The sequence below is a fragment of the Ceratotherium simum genome, chromosome 6, assembly GCF_057802395.1.
Source record: "Ceratotherium simum simum isolate JZ-2026a chromosome 6, ASM5780239v1, whole genome shotgun sequence".
Classification (NCBI taxonomy): Eukaryota; Metazoa; Chordata; class Mammalia; order Perissodactyla; family Rhinocerotidae; genus Ceratotherium; species Ceratotherium simum.
The window spans coordinates 44,315,880-44,339,453 of record NC_141905.1 but is presented as its reverse complement, the minus strand read 5'-3'; the positions used below and the strand labels follow the sequence as shown (position 1 = coordinate 44,339,453).

The 23,574-nt window shown below is 37.3% G+C and overlaps 1 protein-coding gene and 1 pseudogene across 7 annotated transcripts in view; one reads left to right on the top strand and one right to left on the bottom strand.

Moving 5' to 3' along the window:
* The window catches only part of PCDH15 (protocadherin related 15), a 1,681,754-nt gene that overhangs the window by 1,230,108 nt on the left and 428,072 nt on the right, over window positions 1-23,574 (bottom strand). The window lies entirely within an intron of this gene.
* On the top strand, window positions 11,649-12,352 carry LOC101408073 (nucleolar protein 12 pseudogene; annotated as a pseudogene).

The window sequence follows — 23,574 nt, the reverse complement described above, 5'->3', positions numbered from 1 at the left end:
TAGTTGAAGGTTATTTTTGATTCTACGGCAATTTTAGCTTTCAGAATGTTATACTATATCATTATCTCCTCAGGCTCGCAAATTTTGCACCTATGGTTTTTCAAAGGAGAAATGTATATATTTTTGATAAGGTAATGCAAAATCTTAAGACATTTTAGGTACTGCTATCATTCCAATTAGATTTTAATCTTCGTCAAAGTTGAAGAACTTGTCTTAATTATTTGTAGCTCTTATAGTTCATAGTTAGTATGGCATTGAGTATGTACATATCAGAAAATAGGTATAGAAATAGATGGAAATAGCTATAGTTTGTTCAAACACCTGAACATGTTCCCTTGAAACTCCATAGACTATCTGAGGTTGACGGATGCACTTAACTTACGGAAAATAAAAATAATGATTCGTTTCTCACAACTAAACTTTGCTTGTGAACTACTGAACAAGTAGAGATAAATACACAAAACTTATATTTTAAAATAGTACTTCTAAAATGATCTACATTAAATAACAGCAAGTAAATAACATCATGAGAAAGAAGATAAGTATTTATAAAAACTTAGAACATGCAATTGAAATTTTGAAAATAGTGTGTTTGCGTGAATAAAGATTTCTATACAAAATAAAAATTAAGAAAAGCATAACATTTTTGGTACCTCTTGCGGCATTAGGAAATATGTAACTTTAAGGAAAAAGTTCATAGGACAGTTTTCAAAATTAAAAAAAATAAGCAGCATATTCATGTATTTTTTTCACCATAAAATGTAAGCTGAACATCAATATATAAAACACGGTTGAACCTTTTTTTTCAGTCAAATTATAGATGGGGTTTGATAGGTTCTTTACAATTTATACCACCACCTGCCAAGCACACTCTGGCCCCTTGGTAGCACCTGGGACATTTTTACACAACTCTAAGGCTCCACAGAACACATTTTGAAAACTCTTGACATAGATCATTCCTTAACATACTTTAATAACAGCTATGAAAAAGGATACTGCACAGACTAAATAAAATTGAGTTTCTCAATTGACTTAATCAACAATGACCATAATAAGAAGACAGTTATTACAGTGACCTCCTGACTGTACATGGGCTCTGAATGTAGCTTCAAAGACCAGAAATAGCCAGATTTTCCCTAGGGGTTCTCTACCTTTCTGAATAGTGCTGAACCCTCGATCATTCCCATTCTAAACAAACCATTTTGCATTGTACTTTAGGTCTATTTGGTAATACAGTGGAGTTGCTCACCGTGACTTCTGAGTAGTGATTACATGTGCTATAAAATATAGCAGAAATTGTAGAAGATTTGTAAATTAACACTTAGAGTGTTTACTGCCTCCAGAGTAAGGGGGGAGAAGATGAATGAAACAGAAGCTTGTATAATTTCAGCCTTTCTAATTATAATTATGTAAAAAACTTAATTTCACATGATTATGCATACACTTTATTGTTATAATTCTGATGACCAAATAATTACTTAAAATATTACTTTTTTAACACTTACATCACCGGTCCTAGATTTGAGGAGTTATAAATCAAAGCTTATATCTAGAGTGTAGGCTTTCAATAAATAGTTTATATGTTTTCAAACATTGAGAGATAGGATAAAGGTGACATGTTAGGTTAATACCAACTCCTGAGATACTTCATTTATTGTGAATATTAAAATTAAAAACAAAAACATTTTCCTAGATTGATACTTCAACAGTACCCCCTCTGTTCTGTGTAGTACCAAGAACAAACCCAAGATTTTCAAACTGTTCCGGTCTGCCCCAATATTAGCTAGAAGAAATAACATAAACAGAAATTCTATTTATTTACAGCACACAACTCCATACAGCACTTTGAAAATGCATTATCTGATGAACTCAAACTAGTGTTAGAATCACTGGTTAAGGAAACTAGTGTTTCCTTTGTAAAATCTTATTCATGATTGACCTCTATGATGTAGTAATATAGTATTTAATCAATAAGATATATTGTTTAACTGCATTTCAGTCCTTTAACAGTGTCAATAAATGTACCACTGGAGACAGATTTATGGTGTGATCTAATTGAGCAACCACTCCACCTCCACAATACCTGGGTAATGAAGTGATTTGAGATTTATTAAGGTAAAAGAATTCATGTTTCACAAAAGGAATTTCAGACTCCAAAAACATCATCCACAATAGGGTAATACTTTGAATTTTGAATGTAATGTAAACACTAGAGAAGTGTCCTTTGATAAAAATATGAAATTATGTGGTATTTTGCTATACAAGTATAAGAGTGGGTATGTGCATATGTATAACTGACTGCCAATTACCAGAAGTAATTATTCATTTAAAAAAAAGTAGAAAAGATTAATATAATTAACTGAATACCAAAAATGTGAAAGGTTAAGAAAAAATAATATGATTTAAATAATACTTAGATTTACTTTGCTACTTAAATAATTTTACCATTAGTAAACACGAAATTGTACAAAAGTGAACTCACATAGTTGTTTAATCAACGTTTATTGATGGAGGGAAGGAAGGAAGGAGGGAGGGGAGGAGGGATACGAATAAGCACTGAGGGGAGCAGTAGAGAAGATGATTTGATGTTCAACAATGTGACAAGAGATCTTCAACTTATATCTAGTGTGAGCGTTTTTTAGAAGGTGGAGCTAAGGCTCAGAAAGAAGATAATACCACCACCACCCCCACTGAAAGATAAAGAAGAAGAAAGAGAGCAGAGCATCCTAAGAAATAAAAGCATGAAATTCCCAGTAGCATGCATTTGTACAATGTACACTGGTAGAAAGCATAGTTGATTTTTCTCTCTTACTTAGTATATTTTATTGTTTGGATTCCGAGACACTGCACTTCTGATTTCCCTCCTACATTTCTGTCTGCTTCTTTGCTGGTTCCTTCTCATTTCTCTACATGTAAATGATGGAAGCCCTAGGCTCCGACCTTAAATCTTTTATCCTTTCTACATTAGTGATTTCCTGGGTGTTTTTTATCTAGTCTTATGGAACTAAATATTGCCCAAATTGGCATCTTCAGCCTTATCCCTCCAGCCTCTTCTTTTTGATTCTACTTGAATGCCTTCAGTCATTTCAAAATTAACATGGCCAATGCCAAGCTCCTGATTCTCCCTTCTTCTTCCAAATCCTTTTTCACAGTTCTCCTACTCTCTGTAAATGGCAATTCCATTCTCTCACTAGCTTGGCCAAGGCAATGATGCATTCCATACACTATGAGACCTCAAGTTAAAATTTACTATTTCTCCATCTAATATTTTTCATCCAACATTTCTATGTTTAAGACGTGTTCTCAAATTACTAATAATTCACAGATTGTTGTTGTGGTTTGTTTGTTTGTTTCTTTTTTCATACCATCACCCTAATAACTTCATTCAGCTTCATAAAATCTCTATATATTTTTAGCCATGATGTGGTAAGACAGAGTGGTACAATGGAGGGGCCTAGAGTTAAAAAAAAAATAAATAAAGGAGGCCGGATATCAGCCTACTTTGCTATTTGGCATTTGACAAAGTTCTTTGTCTAACTACACTCTAATTTTCTAATTTATAAAGTTAGTATGCTGGAGCTGATGATTTCTAGGATGTCTCTCAGATCTGTGATTCAAGAGAATGTGATTTTAAATCAGAAATAGACATTGGCTTCAACTCAAAAATTAATAGCAGTCACTTGGGAGTAGATTTTTATGTGAATGAGGATTTGATTACTAATCTGGAAAAGAATGCTGTGTTCAGGATATGAAATGGCTAAGTAGTGGTGATCTGTTTCACACAACTGTCATATCTGCAGTAGATTTAACCAGAAAGAAAAGAAAGAAAAAGGCAAAGTAAGAACCATTTAGTAATAGAAAAGACCTCCCTGAATCCAAGGAATAAAAGCCATTTTAATTTGAGAACTATTTTGAATATTACTCTTCAAACCTTTTTAGAGGTGGTAAGGTAAAATAAATTCTTCCTGGTTGCCCTGGAATGGATTTCATGGCCACTTACCTTTTTAAAATCTAGAGATTCTCAAAAGATTAAAATATTGCACTTATTTTTCTTAAAAACCCTTAGAAAATTGATTTTTTAGCGACATAAGAAATATAAAATATGTATTGTCAATCATAAAATAAATTTATATTTCGGAAAAAATACCAGTACATAATAGAGAATGTTAATTGACAAAAAATAATATCTTTTAATGAAAAGAAATTCTAAGCAACTATACTTATCAGTGTCATGTCTTAAACCTAAGTACACATCTAATCAAAATATTGCAATTTTTTCTTTCAAGATAAGAGCACAAAAACATTCAAATGAAGGCATGGTCTTCGATTTTTTTAAAGAGTTTTTTAACTTAGTAAAAAATAGGCCTAAAATCCTAGAAACAGCTGCTAAATGAACAGGGTTTTGTTTGTGACCAAAGTGATTAATATATGACTTTGCAGAAAGCTTAGTGACTATTTTGCATAACAAGATGTTCAATGAATGGCCACTTCAGAGCGTTTGGATATTATAAATCATTATGATACCAGTTTGAAATCTAAAAGGCCTTCTAATACTCAGCACGCTACAATAACTCCATGAAATTATTTTTGGCATAGTTCAAGAGTGTGCATCTAGTCATTACTTTCTCCTGCTGAGAGAGCTCACACAGAACACACTATTCTTTAAATTATGTTTTATAGAATATTTATGGTATCATTAGAATGTAACAAAAAACTTGAAGGTACAAAAAGGAGAGAGGGAATCTATGTTTACTAAAACAGAGGCAGGATTTAAACATGCTTACTATTAAAAGACGTACTTCTTTTAGATTGTCTTTGCTTGAGAAAGCTTTTATTAAAAAAAGGCATTGTTTTTTGCAAGTGAGAAACAGCTTCACAAGTTTTAAAAGCCTTTTAAATACAAAAATCTACAAAAAAGATTTGTCTTATGCAAATTTTTTTTTTTTTTTTAAAGATTTTATTTATTTATTTTTTCTCCCCAAAGCCCCAGTAGATAGTTGTATGTCATAGCTGCACATCCTTCTAGTTGCTGTATGTGGGACGCGGCCTCAGCATGGCCGGAGAAGCGGTGTGTCGGTGCGCCCTCGGGATGGAACCCGGGCCGCCAGCAGCAGAGCGTGCGCACTTAACCACTAAGCCACGGGGCCGGCCCTGTCTTATGCAAATTTAAGCAACAGTCAGCTGAATCATATTGCAGGGACCAGTGGCTGCTTATTTTCATTCAGATTCCAATCCATACTTTCTCACACAAACAGTCATATAACTACATTTGACGAATGCTGGGGAGATGTATGAATTCTGTAGATAATTGATTATGCTTTGTAACTGGCGATAAAAAACACTGTAGAATTCCTGGCTACGTTTTTAATGTTTTTCTTTACCTCCAGTGGCCCATTGAATCTCTGTATTTAAAGTGGCAAAGCCCCAGTAAGACCTTAGTGAACTATTGTATGTTATGGAAGGAAGGTGGCAAAATAGGAATAGAGTTTGCTTCTGTGTTAGGAAGATTTTATGCATGGGTGTGTGCGTCTATGTGTTCGTAAAGGGATATGGGTGAAGGAGACTGTGCATATGATTATCTTTCTTAAAAGATTGTAATAACTTACATACCATTCATTGTTCTGCAACCTTCCCAGATTTAGCTAGTCTCATAGAAAATTATCATTAAATTCATAGGTAAAAACCGTTAAATTACACAAGGAGGCTGTTAGGCTGAGATTGAGGTGGCTCTAATGCCCAGGAGGCTTACATAAGCAAACCGAAATCTAAAACTGTAAATGCCTCAAGGTTACAAAATCAAAACAGTAAGGACAACCAATCCTAATAGCCAACTGGGCTTTAAGTATACTCAACCAATAATTTCCTTACTTTGCATATGCCTTTTCTCATAAGAGTCTCTCCCTGAGCTTCTGCCGGTGGAACTCCTAACCATTTCTGGTTTGGCGCTGCCCAGTTTGAATCAATAAATGCTCAAATAAACTCTTAAAATTTTTAATACAGTTCAGCTTACCTTTTAACAAACTCACATAACCTTTTTTAAATTTGTATTTTTTAAATATGTATGTAGTTGAAGGTTTTAATAAACTTGGTCTTCTAAAAAGTCAATTTTGTCAATCTATTCATTGCTTTCATCTGTTTTATAACTTTTAAATATACTAACTATATTATATTGGTTATTTTTTAAACCATATTTCTAGCAGTCTTTATTTTATTTATATGTTTATTTGTTTATTTATTTATTTTGTGAGGAAGATCAGCCCTGAGCTAACATCCATGCCAATCCTCCTCTTTTTGCTGAGGAAGACTGGCCCTGAGCTAACGTCCGTGCCCATCTTCCTCCATTTTATGTGGGACACCGCCACAGCATGGCCGGACAAGCGGTGCGTTGGTGCGCGCCCAGGATCCCAACCCAGGCTGAGCGCGCACACTTAACCGCTCCGCCACGGGGTTATCTTTGCCTCTATTGGTTATCTTTGTTGTTGTTAATTTGTTTTCTCAGTTTGTGGTGTGCCTTTGACGGGTGGCAGAATATGCCACCTCAAAATAAGCCACTTGGGCATGAGGATTATTTTGAGCTAAAGGCACTAAGAAAAACTACAAATAAAAGAAAAACATTCTAACCTTCCTTCCTTTTCTTAAAAGCAGGAGATGAAATTCCCATGTGAAAGTTGTTCTCCCTGTACCAGAAGGAAAGTAACATTCGTCATCAAGAGTAAGAATTTGAGACAGAGAGAATTCTATAAAGCAGAATGTGTTAAAATCATTCTTAGCTTCCTTTAGCCTCTCTTTACTTTCCCACACTTGCCTCTCTTTGTTCAACCTACTATAAAAGGATTTAGGCTTCGCCATTTCTCCAGGTCTTCATTCCCTTATGAGGGCTGCTGTGTCACGTAAAACTTGCATGAATGTTCACGCTTTTCTCCTATTAATCCGTCTTAAGTCAATTTAATTCTCAAGCCCTGGCGAAAAACCCTAAGGTAGAGGCAAAAGTTTACCTCCCCGAACACCTACATTTTATAGCATTTGACATAGATGTTAAATGATTATGCACTAAAAATCTCCCATTTTTCCTTTCCATTTATTTTTTTTCCTTAAGATTGAAAACTTATTCTTTAGTACAGAGATTTGATGTTCACTTCTATTTATTTTTATATTAGAAAACTTAGACCAAATTTTTTAATCCATGTAAAACTGATTTTGCTGTAAGGTAAGTGCTGATGAGTCCAAATATGAATTATTACACCCAAAACTTCCTTATTTCACATGTTGTACTATAGTTTGCCAACCCAGCATGGAAATGAAAACATTCAATTTCACAAATATTTTAATCTTTGTTACCGAAGTAGAATTGTATTCTCAAATCCTTGCTAATGGAATATTATTGTGTAACTATTCTTGAGTACCATTACAAGAAATCTATTTGAAAATTGATACTTGTTTATTTTTATTTTTAGAAGGTACATTTTAGTTTGGAATTTAGATGTGAAAAGTGCTACCAATTTGAATTAAATACTGCCAGTCAAAATCCTTCACTGAGCTAAGATGTGTGGAGGACACAAAGAATAGTAGAGACAAATCTCTGTTCTCAGAGAGTTTATCAGTCTAGGAGATCAGTAGGCTCTTGTCCACAAATAACTATACTTTAAGGCAGAATGTGATAAGTCACCAGAACACTGGGGATCACCAAAGAGATTCAGGGAGGGAAGCAGTCAAGAAGAAGTTATAAGATGGCTTCAAAGAACACAGAGAGCTTGAATAGGACTTTGGCAGATGGCAAGATTCACAAGAGAAGTACAAAGTAAAGAGAGAGGAAATCAGAATCAATAAATACTAAAGCCAGAAAAATAGGAGACCTATTTGATAATTTTCAAATAACATAGTCTAACTTCAGTTATATAGGTTGTGGAAAGGTTGGGGAACAGACCACAAAACCTACAATGCCCAAAGGGCCTGGATTCTATACCTTTGAGATGGAAGGTTTTAAAGCTGATTGTTTCTAATAAGAAATTGATCAGTATGTACTTCAGGAAAATTAAGCTATTAGTAGAAAGATTCATTACAAAAGGGGAGAATAGTTAAGAGGTAATTGCATTCATTCACTCACTCATTCACTTGCTCTCCATCCAACAGTAACTTATTCAGTACCTGCTGTGTACCAGGCATTTTTCTGAGTTCTGCACCCACAGAAATTAATAGAGTGCAATAACTCAGAGAAGATTAATCTGTGATATATTGGATGTGAAGATGTCTTTCTAAGATGACCAAAAAAAACCCACACAGAAAGCACAAAATAATAGAGTGTAAATCTAGGTGCACATTTATAAAATTGTCTTCATGGCAAAAACATCATGAAAGTAAATTAAATGCCACGTTGCAAAAATAATTTACAATTCACATTTCAGTCCCAGGGTTAATTCTCTGAAGATACAAAAAAATCCAGTGGATAAATATGACTAGTTACATCGTAAATGAATGGGCAAATTATACAAGTTATTCTCACTGTCTTATAGTATTGAGACGTCCCTCTCTACCCTTTCCAGGTACATTTTAAAAAGTTTTTGAATTGTTTTCGGTAAACACTCAAATGGCAATTATTCTGTTCCAGGTTTATGTTAGCCCGTGGGGAACTTTTTGTTGCTGGGTTGCTAATGGAACATGATTGTGTAACTATTGTTCAGTACTTATATTCTGGCAGGGGAAAACACTCACTTAGAGAAATAAAAATTGAGAAAAAAAAAGTATTTATAAACTTTGAAGGAAATTAGCTTTTAAGAGATTATGCCAGCGCCTAAGACAGAGACTCAGGTCAGGAACTGGGACTTACTTCAGAGAGGGTGGCAAGGCAGAGTGGTGTGGTGAGGTGATATTTAAGCTGAGGCCTAAAATATGTGAAGATGATAGAAGTTAGAGGGAAAGACCATTTCAGGCAGCAGGAATAAAATAAGTTAAAGCCATGCTGGGTAAAAAAGTAAAGTCTGAAATTCTATGATTTATAATTCATTAAGTTTTGGCAAGCACATTTAAATAATCATTTGCCTTTTATTTTTGTGAGGAAGATCGGCCCTGAGCTAACATCTGCCAATCCTCCTCTTTTTGCTGAGGAAGACTGGCCGTGGGCTAATATCCATGCCCATCTTCCTCCACTTTATATGGGATGCCGCCAAGCGGTGCGTCGGTGCGTGCCTGGGATCTGAACCAGCGAACCCCGGGCCACCGCAGCTGAGTGCGCGCACTTAACCGCTTGCGCCCCTGGGCCGTCCCCCTTGCCTTTTTTTTTAATTCTGAATGTTTAAAATCATTTTGAAAGAATGGTTTCAAAAAGAGTTTTACATCATAGTTTCCTTGCAGCTATATCCTTTGAAATAGAGAAATCTGATAAGACAAATTTTCTAAAATGTATTTAAAAAAACAAGATAGAAAAAACATACTAACAGATATTACGTGAAAAAGATATTTTTTCTGTTCTAATAAATTTAGTTTCTATATGGTATTTTACTTTAATTTTTTGTAGGATTGAAGATATTAATACCTGACAATATTGGGTTAACCAGACTCTAGCTTATGATTATTAAACAAATGAGTTTTCCAAAGTAATTTACTGAGGTCCATTTAAACGATATGTTTAATTTGCACTTAAATATGCTAACTGATGATTCTTTTCTATTTATGGTGATACTGCCCGTGGGTCTTAGTTTTTGCATAAGGACAAAATTGGCACCTTGAACCATAATTATATCAGACTGTTCATCTGTCTGCATAAAAGTCCTTGTTCACAGAAACTTCATCGTTAATTTTTTCATACATTAGTTTTTAAGGACTATGTTTAATTTATTGACAATAATTATCTGAGAGGACTAACATTTTTTAAAAAACTAAAACCATTTGGGGAAGAAGGCTAAAAACTTGAGGACCTTACACCAATCCAAATACAATTTTGTATATAAATGCATACAGGGCATTATAATTATTTTATATTTCATGTTGAACTATTTAAGGAGGGGTGGTTTGAGATTTAGTTTAAAAATGATTTTATAATTTTTGAAGCTGAATATTCATTTGAAGTCTTTTTTCTTATAGAAAGAAAGTAATTTTGATTAAATAGGTATTTAAGTAGTATTCTATTATTTAAAAATTTTAGATGGCATAAAATTTTTGGAATACAGTATTATTAAATATATACTATCTGCCCCCACCCCCTCACCAGACTTAAATCTACTATAATCTCACTTTCTTTGGCAGGATTGCCCCTCCCTCAGAGATATTTGGTGACTGAAGGGAAGGTACAGAGTTTCAGCATGATGAAGTGGGTCTTGTGTGATGCATAACAAAATCTGGCAAAAGACAGAAGATCTTTGGCATTATGAGGTTCAAATGCTTTTCCAGCAAGAAGATACTTATTCTATGCGTAGGAAGTATATTGTAAAGTTAGTAACTCTGTCATATGAGATATTTTATTTTTAGATATTTGGAAACAAAACAAAACAAATGACACCAATAACAAGCAAATAAAAATAACTACTACAAAAAATTAAACCTGACTTCAGAGTGTAAAATTACCCTTATGTTCTATGTCTCTATACCTACACATTAGGACACACGCCTTCTCTTAGCACCTAAACACACAGACACACACACACTCACACACACTTACGCTTGCACAGGCACACAACATATCATAGGGGTTAATAACACAAATTCTAGAATCAGACTACCTGGAATATATCTTGGCTTTGTCACTGAAATAGCTGTAAACTTGGGCAGGTTGTTTAACCTCTCTGTCTTCACTTTCCTCATCCATAAACAGATCTCTAAAGCACATTCTACCTCATGCTGTTGCAGAATTAAATGAATTGGAGTATGTAAATCACCTAGAATGGTGCCTAATAAATAGTAATCTCTAAGTACATGTTGAATGATGACATTACGACTGAGATAGGCAGGAAGCTAGACATGAGCTGGGAGCAAGGCCACTCCACCAGGTGCAGCATCCTAATTACTGGGCAGTGGCTCTTTGGACGTGCAGCACTCCCCCCGGACCCTGACCAAGAGTAACCCCAAGCCTCATTATACCCTCATTGGCATTGCAGTTTTGACCCCCTCATGGGGGATCACCAACACAACAGTTCCAGACATGCCTATGTAAGGAAAAAATCTCCCCCTCCCAACATGGGGGTGGACGCAATGGCCCCATTGGCCCGCATTCCAAGACCCTCACTGCCCTGGGGACCCCACCTTCCAAAGCCACCGACCGCCACAACTTACAACTTCAGGGGAGTTGCTCATCTGGAGCCTGCCCGCCCCTCCCCTTGGAGGTGTACTTTTGCTTTGCTAATAAATCCTCATCTGTCAAAACTTCCACTGTGTGTCCGCTCTCAAATTCTTTTGTGTCTGTGGACCAAGAACCTGGGACCTCACTGCACTGATCTGAGCAGTGCCGGTGACACTACTACTACTATTTTAATACATAGCAGTAGAAAGTGTGTGGAGAGAACAAAGGAGAAAAACTGGGGTTTTATTGGGAGGAAAGAAATGATTTAATTTTTGTTTGTAGAAATGAACTGTGTTCAGTCGTTAGGAAATCATTTAGCAAGACTGTGTGACAAAGCAGGCAAGTTAGTGAGAAAAGAGACCAGAGTATTTAATTTTTTATGACTAAGAGCAAAGTGAGGTGGAGCATCGCTGGGAAGAGCGCCAGGGAGGTCGAGAGACGCTGCACCCAGAAGTGTCTTAGGCAGCGGGAGCAGCGCCAGAAGCCTCACCGTGATGGGCCGCAACGGGACGAACTATCGAGGTGGCCACTACCGGCCACGTGGCTTCTTCTCAGCTTCAACAAGGAAAAGAAGGGGGAGTAGCTGACTGGCTTCCGCAGGTGGAAGGCGGAGCGGAAGAAGGCAGTCATGGAGGAGGTCCAGCGGCGGCTCAAGCAGGAGAAGCAGAAGATCCAGGAGGAGAGTCACACAGGAATCCTTGAAGATGCTGGCGGAGAGGGAGGAGGCGCTGCAGGAGGCAGACCAGCTGGACTGGCTGCTGACAACCACCCCAACCACACAGTCACCGTGAGCACCATCAGCCGCCTGGCCCTCTCCTGCGTCCGGCTGCTCCGACTGCCCCCGCCTGAGCACTGGGCGGGGCGCTGGTCCAAGGAGGCGGCGTCATCCACGGAGAAGCCCGCCAGAGCCTTACCCAGGAAGTCCCGAGACCCCCCTGCTATCCCAGAGGATAGCCTCTCTCATGGCATCGCTACACGCGCAGTCGCGAAAAGGTCAAGAGAAACATTCGCCTGAGTGCCGTCGGTACCAGCAAGACCCAGCACAGCCAGCTGACAAGTAAAGCCTGGCACAGCTGGGAGTGAGCCCCAGAAGCAGGCTAGGCCCCAGCCTAGGCTGCAAGGACCTGTCCTGTCTCAGCTTGGCTGTTCCCGTAACCTGGCCGGCACCAAGGTAATGACTCCACAACCCAAGGTTGGAGGGTCAGGACCTCTTCAGCCTGGGGCTTGCATCCCAGAAGGAGTAGGCCACTGAGAGCTGGCCTTCCCTAGGAAGAACCTTCAGAGCCAAGTTTGGGGCATCTTCCCAAAATGTATACCCCACTGGGCCGTCATCAGATTTGTAAAACTGAGTGTACTTGTGGTGTGTTTATCCCTGGCCCTGATTCCATGTGCCAAGGGTGGGCTTCTAGGATGGTGGAAACGGTCTGGGGAGTGGGTCCATCCTGACTCTCCAGCAGTTTTCCCTGTGAGTACGAAAAGGTAGCAATAGGTCTGATCCCCCTAACCAGGGTTGGAGAGCAGTGTAACCACTGGTAGAATCTAGGGTCCACCCGCTGCTCTGAAAAGTGGCCAGCTGAGGCAAGATGGGTGAGCAGTACCCGGCTCTGCCCTTTACTAGCTGAGATTTGGGGCCTGTCCCTTCTCCTTGGCCTCTTGGCCCTCCTCAGCTAAAATTGAAGTGGGGGAGGCTGATGAGTTCTGGAGCATTCCCCACCCCCAAACTTGGGCATTTTCTCCAGGCTTCCCGCAGCTCCAGAAGGAGCCCAACAAAGGAGGACTGATTAATCCCTTTAAAAGAAAATGCATCTTAACTTGCCTAAAAGTGTGACCTTTTCAGAGCGGACCTTTCAGGAGGCCAGGAGGTGTTCTGCAAGGGCTGCCATTTCTTCATGCTCCTTCCAGATAGATCTTCAGGTGTGGCTTCAGAGCCAATGAAAACCAGCCTTGTCTCTTCCTTGTCCCAGCTTGTGAGTGACCCCTCTCACACACCCTACTGTTCCTCTGTCTCATCAGGGCTGTTGGCAGAATCCAGGTCCACCTGTGGCAGGTAGATGTGGTGCCAGTAAAGACAACCAGAACACCTGTTCTGGAACATTGCCACTTACTGGTTCCTCTGATTCTGGGTCATAGCATAGAAATTTTGGGTTGTGCACTGGTTAGGGGAGCCGCGTTGGGCCCTAACACTAGGACTGCAAAGGGGAGCAAGATGTGCCCTCAGCCCCCACGAAGCTCTTGGACTAGTGAGAGAGACGGTCAAGATGACAGGGCAGTGCTGTGACAAGTTCTGCCCAGACCTGGGATGTGGGAGGCTCCTGGTGAAGAGGGAGCAGAGAGCTGGGGTATGCAGAGCAGGCTTTCCCCTCCCGTCACCCTTTGGAGGATCCACCAGGAGCAGCCCACCGTGCCATGGGACAGGATCAGGAACAGTGCCTCTGTTAGGCTGCTCTGGGGGCGGACAGGTGCTCTCCCATGTCACCATCAAAACCCACCATCTGGTGATGTCAGATGATTGGCTGGTGCATGTCTGAAGGCCACACCTGGGCGTGGGAGCACGAAGCTCAGGCTTGTGGCTGTGATGCCCCACGACCTGGCTTCTTAGCTCCTGCCACCTGCTCTTCCTGCTGTCTGCCCATTGTCCTCCCCTGTGCTTAGGGTGAGGTGACTCGCTCTGCTTGGCTGCCTCCTTCCTGGGCAGAGGGTGGGGCCTGTTACCAGGCTCTCCAGGTGGTTCTAGTACTCAACCTAGGGCAGTGAGTGTGAGCCTCCTCCTTACAGGCCCCTGTGAGCAGGAATAGAGCTGGGTCCTGGGGGATTAGTGCACATAGCGTGGCTTGGATTTGAATCCTGGCTCTGCTACTTGGCCCCTGTATGAGCTCTTCACTGTGCTGACTTCTCTAGGTCTATTTCCCCATGTGTAAGATGACATAAGATTCCTAACTCTCAGGGCTTCCCTGAGGCTGAAATGAGACCCTGTGCATGAACCATTTCCCATAGCACCTGGCAGTCCCCGGGGTGCCTTCACTGTGTGTTCTGGCCGCTGCCATCTGCTGACCCAGGTCTCTTCTCCCATCCCTAATGACATGGGATCCTGTACAACTTACAGCAACAATTTGTAATGTTTACAAGTATCAAGTTCTTCTCCACTCAAAAAAAAAAAAACAAAAAGCAAAGTGATCCAATGGTGTGTATCCAGCCCAGGTGAGCAGAAACTGCATAGCCCAGATAGAAATGCACAGTGATTCCCTTGGTTACTCTATTTATGGGCCCCTTCCTCATGGTTCCACACATCCATTTTCTCATCTGATGTCCAAATACATTATGAGATATAGAAGTAGTATTTATTTTCATTATTATTTACATGTAATATTGTCATTGTTATTGTATTGTGCATTGTATCATTATAATGTTTTTAGAAAAGTCACTTATCTAATGTCACAATGTTTTAAGTTATAGAATTAGAATTCTGTTCTTCCCATTTTTATTATAGTATATTTGCATTACACCATGTGTTATTATGAATGTCCATCTTAGAATATTGTCAGATGTTTTAAGGACCAGTGATAACACTACCATTAAGGTCATGCAGTGATAAAATATTATAGTAGATATTTACCAACTTTGATATGCATTATAAGTTACCATTGAAGAAATCTGAGACAAGTCACAGAAATATCCCTGAAATGTGTATGCAATGTGGCCTTTAAAACAAAGTTCTATGAATATCTGTAAATTAACTAAAGAAAAGGAATTAAACTCAAACACTAAAACTAAAACCAGATCTTTACACTGCTGTCTTTCAGGGAAAAAAAAAAGATAACAATAGCAAAACATAAATTTGTATTTTTCTTTTCTAATTGGAAAACTGTGATCCATAGTGTCAAATGAATGGTTAAGACATTATTGACGTCTAGTGAAGTATATTATCATTGTATCTGGGAAGACCGCGCGTTCTGTTTGTCCTGGACAGTCCTGGTTTGCACCTGTTTTCCTTGTATCACTTTTGTTTAGCCTTTGTCCTAGATTTTTCATTTGGTAACAAAATGTTACTAAAAAAAAACAAATTATATAAAAACAAGTTAGGATTATTTCGGTAGCTCACCACTTTGTACTTCTGGCGTGAAAACACTAACGGATAAAGAACAACGTTCTCACTTTAACATATGCTTAAGTAAGCTGTAAGGCACATCTGTCTTTTGCTGATCCTTGCCAGGACAAGGTAGCTCCAGACAACATTTCACAGAGAGCACACCTGGCCTTCCACTGGTAAAAGGGAAGTAACGGGAGAAGTCTGAATAGCTGTTATCCAAGGCCCCCTACTTGGTCGACCAGCCAGTTAGGGCATGGGTTCTGCCATGGTCTATGAGATACGTGAAACCATAAGGCATGGTTGGTAGTTGGTGGGGTCAGTGGAAAAATGAGAGAATTATAGTTTTGGTGGATGTGAATAAGTACAGGAAATGTAGGCTCAACAATCCTGCCATAGAGCACATGGAGAGTAGTCTGAGGCTTCTTACTACAAAGGACTTGTCGTTTATTGTTTGGTATAAATCTACAATTCATTTATTTGATTTAGTATTCATTTATTGATTAAGTATTTTAGTGCTTATTTAATTTTTAGCCATAAACCCTTTCTGCAGCAATGAACAGCCCAACCCCCAAAAAGTGCACATATAATGAAAAAGTAAGAACTGAATTTCCCTTTCTCAAGAAGGTTGATGTTACTTGCACACAGTGTTTGTTGGCATTTACTGTATTTATCGCTGGCCACATGGAAAGCAGAAGAAAAAGATAGAATTGCTGAAGAAGCAATAGCATCAATTACAGAAGTGAATAGCTATATTAATGAGACTGTGTCCTAAAACAAAGATTTAACACGTGCAGCTGCATAAGGTGTATTTACATATCATTCATGAAGCATGATATTGTGTTCAGATCAAATGACTTCTTCAAAATTCAATTTGATCATTTTGATTCCAAGATTTCTTGCACATGCACACAAAACTTTAAGCCAATATCCATACTAATGGATATTGGTTCCATTAGTAGAAAAGAATTTCAAAATTGTCAAATAATGCCACTTTTATCAGATTTGTCAAATAGAAAATGAGTCAAATTAATTTCAATAATAAACTAGTTCTTTTCAGACAATTCATAACTCTAGGTAAACATTTTAGAAGTTCCTTCAGTTGAATTTGAAAAAAATCTAATAGTTATTAATTTAAATAGAAATTCAGTGAAATAATACAATATGTAAGGTAAAATAATTTGCTATCATGGTGATAATATGAAGTAAAGTTTTTGACAAATAGTATCATGGTAAAAACAATGTTTAACTAATTTAAGAATCCATAAAATAGAAAAGCACTTAGAATTTCATAGAAGCTGTTGTTTAAACCTAAAATATTTGTATATAAACACAGAGATATTGAACTATAGATTTTTGAGACAAATGTCTATGCAGTATGCATATTGTCTTTTTGCAGCTCTTCATTAGTCAGATGCTAGAAATATTTGAGCCTTTGATGAACTACTTTATCAAATAACTTAGGTATCCTAAAATAATGTATCTTTCTATAAATTAGTTCTCTAAAATTTGATTGCATTTTGTTTAAAAAAAAAAACCTTGGAATCTTTATTAAAATCATTCAATGAGTACACCACCAAATAAATAAACTTTTGGAGCTTCTAGTGAATTACAGTAATTAAAAATAAAGATTGCAAAGAGGAAAAGATATATAAATGTGGCCCTACAAAAGTATGGGTGGATTGAACAAGTTAAAAAATAATGAAAGGTTAAACAGTGAGTAAGATTTTATTTTGAAATTCTATAAATGCTCTTTAGAATATCTTATGGAAAGAATCTTTTGATGGAGCTCTCATTTTTTTCCTTGCTTTTTATTGAGGTAAAATTGGTATATAACATAAGTTTCAGGTGTACAATATTATAGTTTGACATCTGTATATACTACAAGGTGATCACCATCAAAAGTCTAGTTACTATCCATAATCATACGATTGACCCTCTTCACCCATTTTGCCCACTCCCCAGCCCCCTTCCTCTCTGGTAACAACCAATCTGTTCTCTGTGTTTATGAGTTTGTCTTTGTTTTGTTTTGTTTTAGATTCCACATATGAGTGAAATCATACAGTATTTGTCTTTCTGTGTCTAACTTATGTCACTTAGCATTCCATCAAGGTCCATTCATGTCACAAATGGCAAGATTTCATTCTTTTTTATGGCTGAATAGTATTACATTGTGTATGTATACCACATCTTTATCCATTCATCCATTGATGGACACTTAGGCTGTCTCCATATCTTGGCTATTGTAAATAATGCTGCACTGAAGATAAGGGTGCATATATCTTTTCGAATTAGTGTTTTCAAATTCTTTGGATAAACACCCAAAAGTGGAATAGTTGGATCATATGGTAGTTCTATTCTTAATTTTTTGAGGAATCTCCATATTCTTTTCTATAGTGGCTGCACCAATTTACATTCCAACCAACAGTGCACAAGAGTTCCCTTTTCTCCACATCGTCTCCAATACTTGTTATTTCTTACCTTTGTTATAATAGTCATTCTAACAGTGTGAGATGATATCTCATTGTGGTTTGATTTGCATTTCTCTAATAATTAATGACATTGAGCATCTTTTCATGTGCCTATTGGCCAACTGTATGTCTTCTTTGGAAAAATGTCTATTCAGATCCTCTGCCTATTTTTTAATCTGGTTGGGTTTTTTTGTTGCTGTTGAGTTGTGTGAGTTCTTTATATATTTTGGATATTCACCCCTTGTTGGATATAATATTTGCAAATATCTTCTCCCATTCGGTAGGTTGCCTTTTCGTTTTGATGACGGTTTCCTTCACTGTGCAGAAGCTTTTTAGTTTGAGATAGTCCCATTTGTTTATTTTGTTTTTGTTTCCCTTGACTTTTGGAGTCAGATCTCCAAAAACTTTGCTAATACAGGTGTCAATGAGCTTACTGCGTATGTTTTCTTCTAGGAATTTTATAGTTTCAGGTCTTACATTCAAGTCTGTACTCCATTTTGAGTTAATTTTTGTGTATGGTGTAAGACAGCGGTCTAATTTCATTCTTTTGCATGTGGCTGGCCCATTTCACCAGCACCATTTATTGAAGAGACTGTCCTTTCTCCATTGCATGTTCTTGGCTCCTTTGTTGTAAACTAATTTTCCATATATTCATGGTTTTATTTCTGGGCTCTTGATTTTGTTACATTGATCTGTCTATCTGTTTTTATGCCAATACCATACTGTTTTGATTCCTGTAACTTTGTAGTATAGTTTGAAATCAGGGAGTGTGATACTTTCAGCATTGTCCTTCTTTCTCAAGATTGCTTTGGCTATTTGGGATCTTTTGTGGTTCCATACACATTTTAGAATTATTTGTTTTAGTTCTGTGAGAAACGCCATTGGAATTTTGGTAGGGGTTGCATTGGATCTGTAGATTGCTTCAGATAGTATGGACATTTTAACAATATTAATTCTTTCATTCCATGAGCACAGATTATCTTTCCATTTATTTATGTCTTGTTCAATTTCTTTCATCAGTGTCTTATAATTTTCAGTGTACAAGCCTTTCACCTCCTTGGTTAAATTATTCCTAGGCATTTTATTCTTTTTGATGAAATTGTAAATGGGATTGTTTTCTCAATTTCTCTTTATGATACTTTGTTATTAGTGTATAGAAATGCCACAGCTGTCTACATCATTGATTTTGGATTATCCTGCAAATTTACTGAATTCACTTATTAGTTTTAACAGTTTTCTGGTGGACTCTTTAGGGTTTTCTATTTACGATATCATGTCATCTGCAAATAGTGACAGTTTTACTTCATCCTTTTTGATTTGGATGCTTTTTATTTCTTTTTCTTGCCTGTGTCTAGGATTTCCAGTACTATGTTGAATAAAAGTAGCGAGAGTGGGCATCCTTGTCTTGTTCCTGATCTTAGAGGAAAAGCTTTCAGCTTTCCCCATTGAGTATGGTGTTAGCTGTGGTTTGTCTTATATGGCCTATATTATATTGAGGTAAGTTCCCTCTATACCCACTTCGTTGAGAGTTTTTTGTCATAAATGGATGTTGAATTTTGTTACATGCTTTCTCTGCATCTATTGAGATGACCGTATGATTTTTATCCTTCATTTTGTTAATGTGGTGTATCACATTAATTGATTTGTGGATATTGAACCATTCTGGCATTGCTAGAATAAATCCCGCTTGATCATCGTGTATAATCCTCTTAATGTATTGTTGAATTCACTTTGCTAATATTTTGTTGAGGATTTTTGCATCTATGTTCATTGAGGATATTGGCCTTAGTTTTCTTTTTTTGTGGTGTCCTTGTCTGGTTTTGATATCAGGGTAATGCTGGCCTTGTAAAATTAGTTTGGAAGAGTACCTTCCTCTTTAATTTTTTGGAAGAGTTTGAGAAGGACAGATATTAAATCTTCTTTGAATGTTTGGTAGAATTCACCAGAGAAGCAATCTGGTTTGGAACTTTTGTTTGTTGGGAGGTTTTTGATTACTGTTTCAATCTCCTTACTAGTAATCAGTCTGTTCAGATTTTTATTTCTTCATGATTTGGTCCTGGAAGATTGTATATTTCTAGGAATTTATTGATTTCTTCTAGGTTGTTCAGTTTGTTGGAATATAATTGTTCATAGTAGTCTCTTAGGATTTTTTGTATTTCTGTGGTATCACTTGTAATTTCTCCTCTTTCATTTCTGATTTTATTTATTTGAAACCTCCCTCTTTTTCTTGGTTAGTCTAGTTAAAAGTTTGTCAATTTTCTTTATCTTTTCAAAGAACCAGCTCTTAGTTCAATGGATCTTCTCTATTGTCTTTTTATTCTCTAGTTCGTTTATTTCTACTCTGATCTTTATTATTTCCTTCCTTCTAATAACTTTGGGCTTTGTTCTTCTTTTTCTAGTCCTTTAGGTGTAAAGTTAGATTGTTTATTTGAGATTTTTCTTGTTTCTTGAGGTAGGCCTGTATTGCTATGAACTTCCCTTTTAGAACTGCTTTTTCTGCATCCTATAGATTTTGGTACGTCATGTTTCTGTTTTCATTTGTCTCTAGGCATGTGTTTATTTCTTCAATGACCCATTAGTTGTTCAGTAACATGTTGTTTAATCTCCATATTTTTGTGGTTTTTTGTTTTCTTCTTGTAATTGGTTTCTAGTTTCATACCATTGTGGTCAGAGAAGATGCTTGATATGATTTCAGTCTTGAATTTATTGAGACTTGTTTTGTGGCCTAACATTTAATCTATCCTGGAGAATTTTCCATGTGCACTTGAGAAGAAGGTGTATTCTGCTGCTTTTAGATGGAGTGTTCTATATATTTCTATTAGGTCCATCTGTTCTAATGTGTTGCTTAAGGCCCATGTTTCCTTATTGATTTTCTGTCTAGATGATCTATCCAGTGGTGTAAGTGGGGTGTTAAAGTCCCCTACTGTTAATGTATTGCTGTCAACTTCTCTCTTTAGGTTTGTTAATATTTGCTTTATATATTTTGATGCAATTATGTTGGGTACATATATATTTATAAATGTTTTATCTTCTTGCTGGGTTGACCACTTTTTATCATTATCATTATGTAATACCCTTTGTTTTCTATGACAGTCTTTGTTTTAAAGCCTATTTTGTCTGATATGAGTATAGCTACACCAGCTTTCTTTTCATTTCCATTTGCATAGAATATCCCTCTCCATCTCTTCACTTTCCGTCTGTGCGTGTCCTTACGTCTGAAGTGAGTCTCTTATAGGCAGCATAGGGTCTTGCTTTTTAATCCATTCAGCCACACTATGTCTTTTGATCAGAGAATTTAGTCCATTTACATTTAAAGTAATTATTCATAGGTATGTACTTATTGCCATTTGTTAATTGTTTTCTGGCTGTTTTTGTAGTTCTTCTTTATTCCTTTCTTTTTCTCTTTTCTCTTCCTTCATGGTTTGATGGCATTTTTAGTGTTATGTTTAGATTTCTTTTTCATTTTCTTTTGTATACTTACTATAAATTTTTCCTTTGTAGTTACCATGAGGTTCACATATAACTTCTTGTGTATATATTGGTCTGTTTTATGTTGATAGCAACTTAAATTTGAACGTATTCCAAAATTTTACATTTTTTACTCTCCCCCATGTGTTATATTTCTGATGGCACACTTTACATCTTTTTATTTTATGCATTCTTTAACTAATTATTGTAGTTTAGTTAATTTTACTACTTTTGTCTTTTAACCTTCATACTTGCTTTATAAGTGATTGATACACTACCTTTACTATATATTTACCTTTCCCAATGAGATTTTTACTTTCTTATGTTTTCTTGTTATTAATTAGTAGTATTTCTTTTCAGCTTAAAGAAGTCCTTTAACATATCTTGTAAGGTCAATTTAGTGGTGATGAACTCCTTTAGCTTTCGCTTATCTGGAAAACTCTTAATCTTTCCTTCAATTTTGAATTACAACCTTGCCAGCTAGAGAATTCTTGGTTGGAAGTTTTTTCCTTTCAGCACTTTGAATATGTCATACCACTCTCTTCTGGCCTGCAAAGTTTCTGCTGGAAAATCTGCTGACAGCCTTTTGGAGTTTCCCTTGTACATAACAAGTTGCTTTTCTCTTGTTGCTTTTAAGACTCTCTCTTTATCTTTAACTTTTACCATTTTAATTGTAATGTATCTTGGTGTGAATCTCTTTGAGTTCATTTTATTTAGAACTCTCTGGGCTTCCTGGACCTGAACGTCTGTTTCCTTCACCAGATTAGGGAAGTTTCCAGCCATTATTTCTTCAAATAAGTTTCCTGGCCCTTTCTCTCTCTCTTCTCTTTCTGGGACCCCTATAATGAGAATGTTATTCTGCTTGACGTTGTCCCTTAAGATATCTTTACTTTTTTAAATTATTTTTCCTTTTGCTGCTCTGTCTGGGTGAGTTCCATTGCTTTGTCTTCTAGCTCGCTGTTTCAATCTGCTTTATCCAGTCTGCTGTTGAACCCCTCTAGTGTATTTTTCAGTTCTGTTATTGTGTTCTTCAGCTCTGTAACTTCTGTTTTGAACTTTCTTATATTTTCTCTCTCTTTGTTAAAGATCTCACTGTGTTTGTCCATTCTTCTCCTGAGTTTATTGAGCATCTTTATGACCATTACTTTGAACTCTTTATCAGGTAGATTGCTTATCTCCATTTTATTAAGTTCTTTTTCTGAGGTTTTGTCTTGTTCTTTTGTTTGGAACATATTCCTTTATCTCCTTGTTTTGCCTGACTTTTTTGCTACGTATTAGGTAAATCAACTACATCTTCCTGTCTTAAAGGAGTGGTCTTGTGTAGCAGATGTCCTATGGGGCCAGAAATGCAATCCTCCCGGCCACCAGAGCTAGGTGCTCAAGGGCACCCCCTGTGTGGGCTTTGCATGCCTGCCTGCTGTGGTGGGGTCACAGCTACAGTGCAGGTGTGGGCGGGGCTCTCAGCAGGGCACTCCCACTGGCTCTGGTAGAGGGAGTATTCTAGTAGATCTAGTAGATTTGTTAGAGGGAGAATTCCAAAATGGTGCCCATCAGTGCTGGCACTAGCAAGGTAAAATGAGATTGCAAAAATGGCACCCACTAGTGTCTCCATCTGAGATGAGAGTCTCAACAGTTTCCTCCCTCTCCAGCAGATGCTTTAAGTTTACTAATTGTGTCTCCTCTTAGGGGCTTTTCAAACTAGTGTTTTTGTGCTGGGTGCTGGGACAAGTGAGTCTGTGCCTGAGCCCTTTAAGAGCAGGTTCTCTGTTCCCTACAGTTCTGTGTTTTTCCTGCATGTAATCCCCATTGGTTTTCAAAGACAGGCAGTTTGGGGGCTCATTTCTCCTTTGCAGGATATAAGGTTTGGGGTGCCTGATGTGGAGCACAAACTCCTCATTTCTCAGGGAAAATTTCTGTATTTTGAGAAACCTCCTGATCAGGCTCCCCAAGCCTGGGCTGGGATTTTCTTGGCCAAACTGTGTCTCTGCCTGTCCTACCCATCTTGATGCTGCCCTTCAATCTTTTGTTGTGGAGACTCTGTTCATCCAGTTTGCAGGTCTTTTTCAGAGAAAATTATTCTATATGTAGCTGTAGATTTGTTGTGTCCATGGGAGGAGGTGAGTTTAGGATCTTCCTACACCATCATCTTGAACCAACGACCTTCAGACCTCCCATTTTTAATTGGATAAAATATTTACTGTACCTAAAAAAAACTTAACAAGTTTTCTAATGTTTCTAGCTTCTCAGTTTGGCAAAACATTTAAAAGACAAATCAGAGGTAA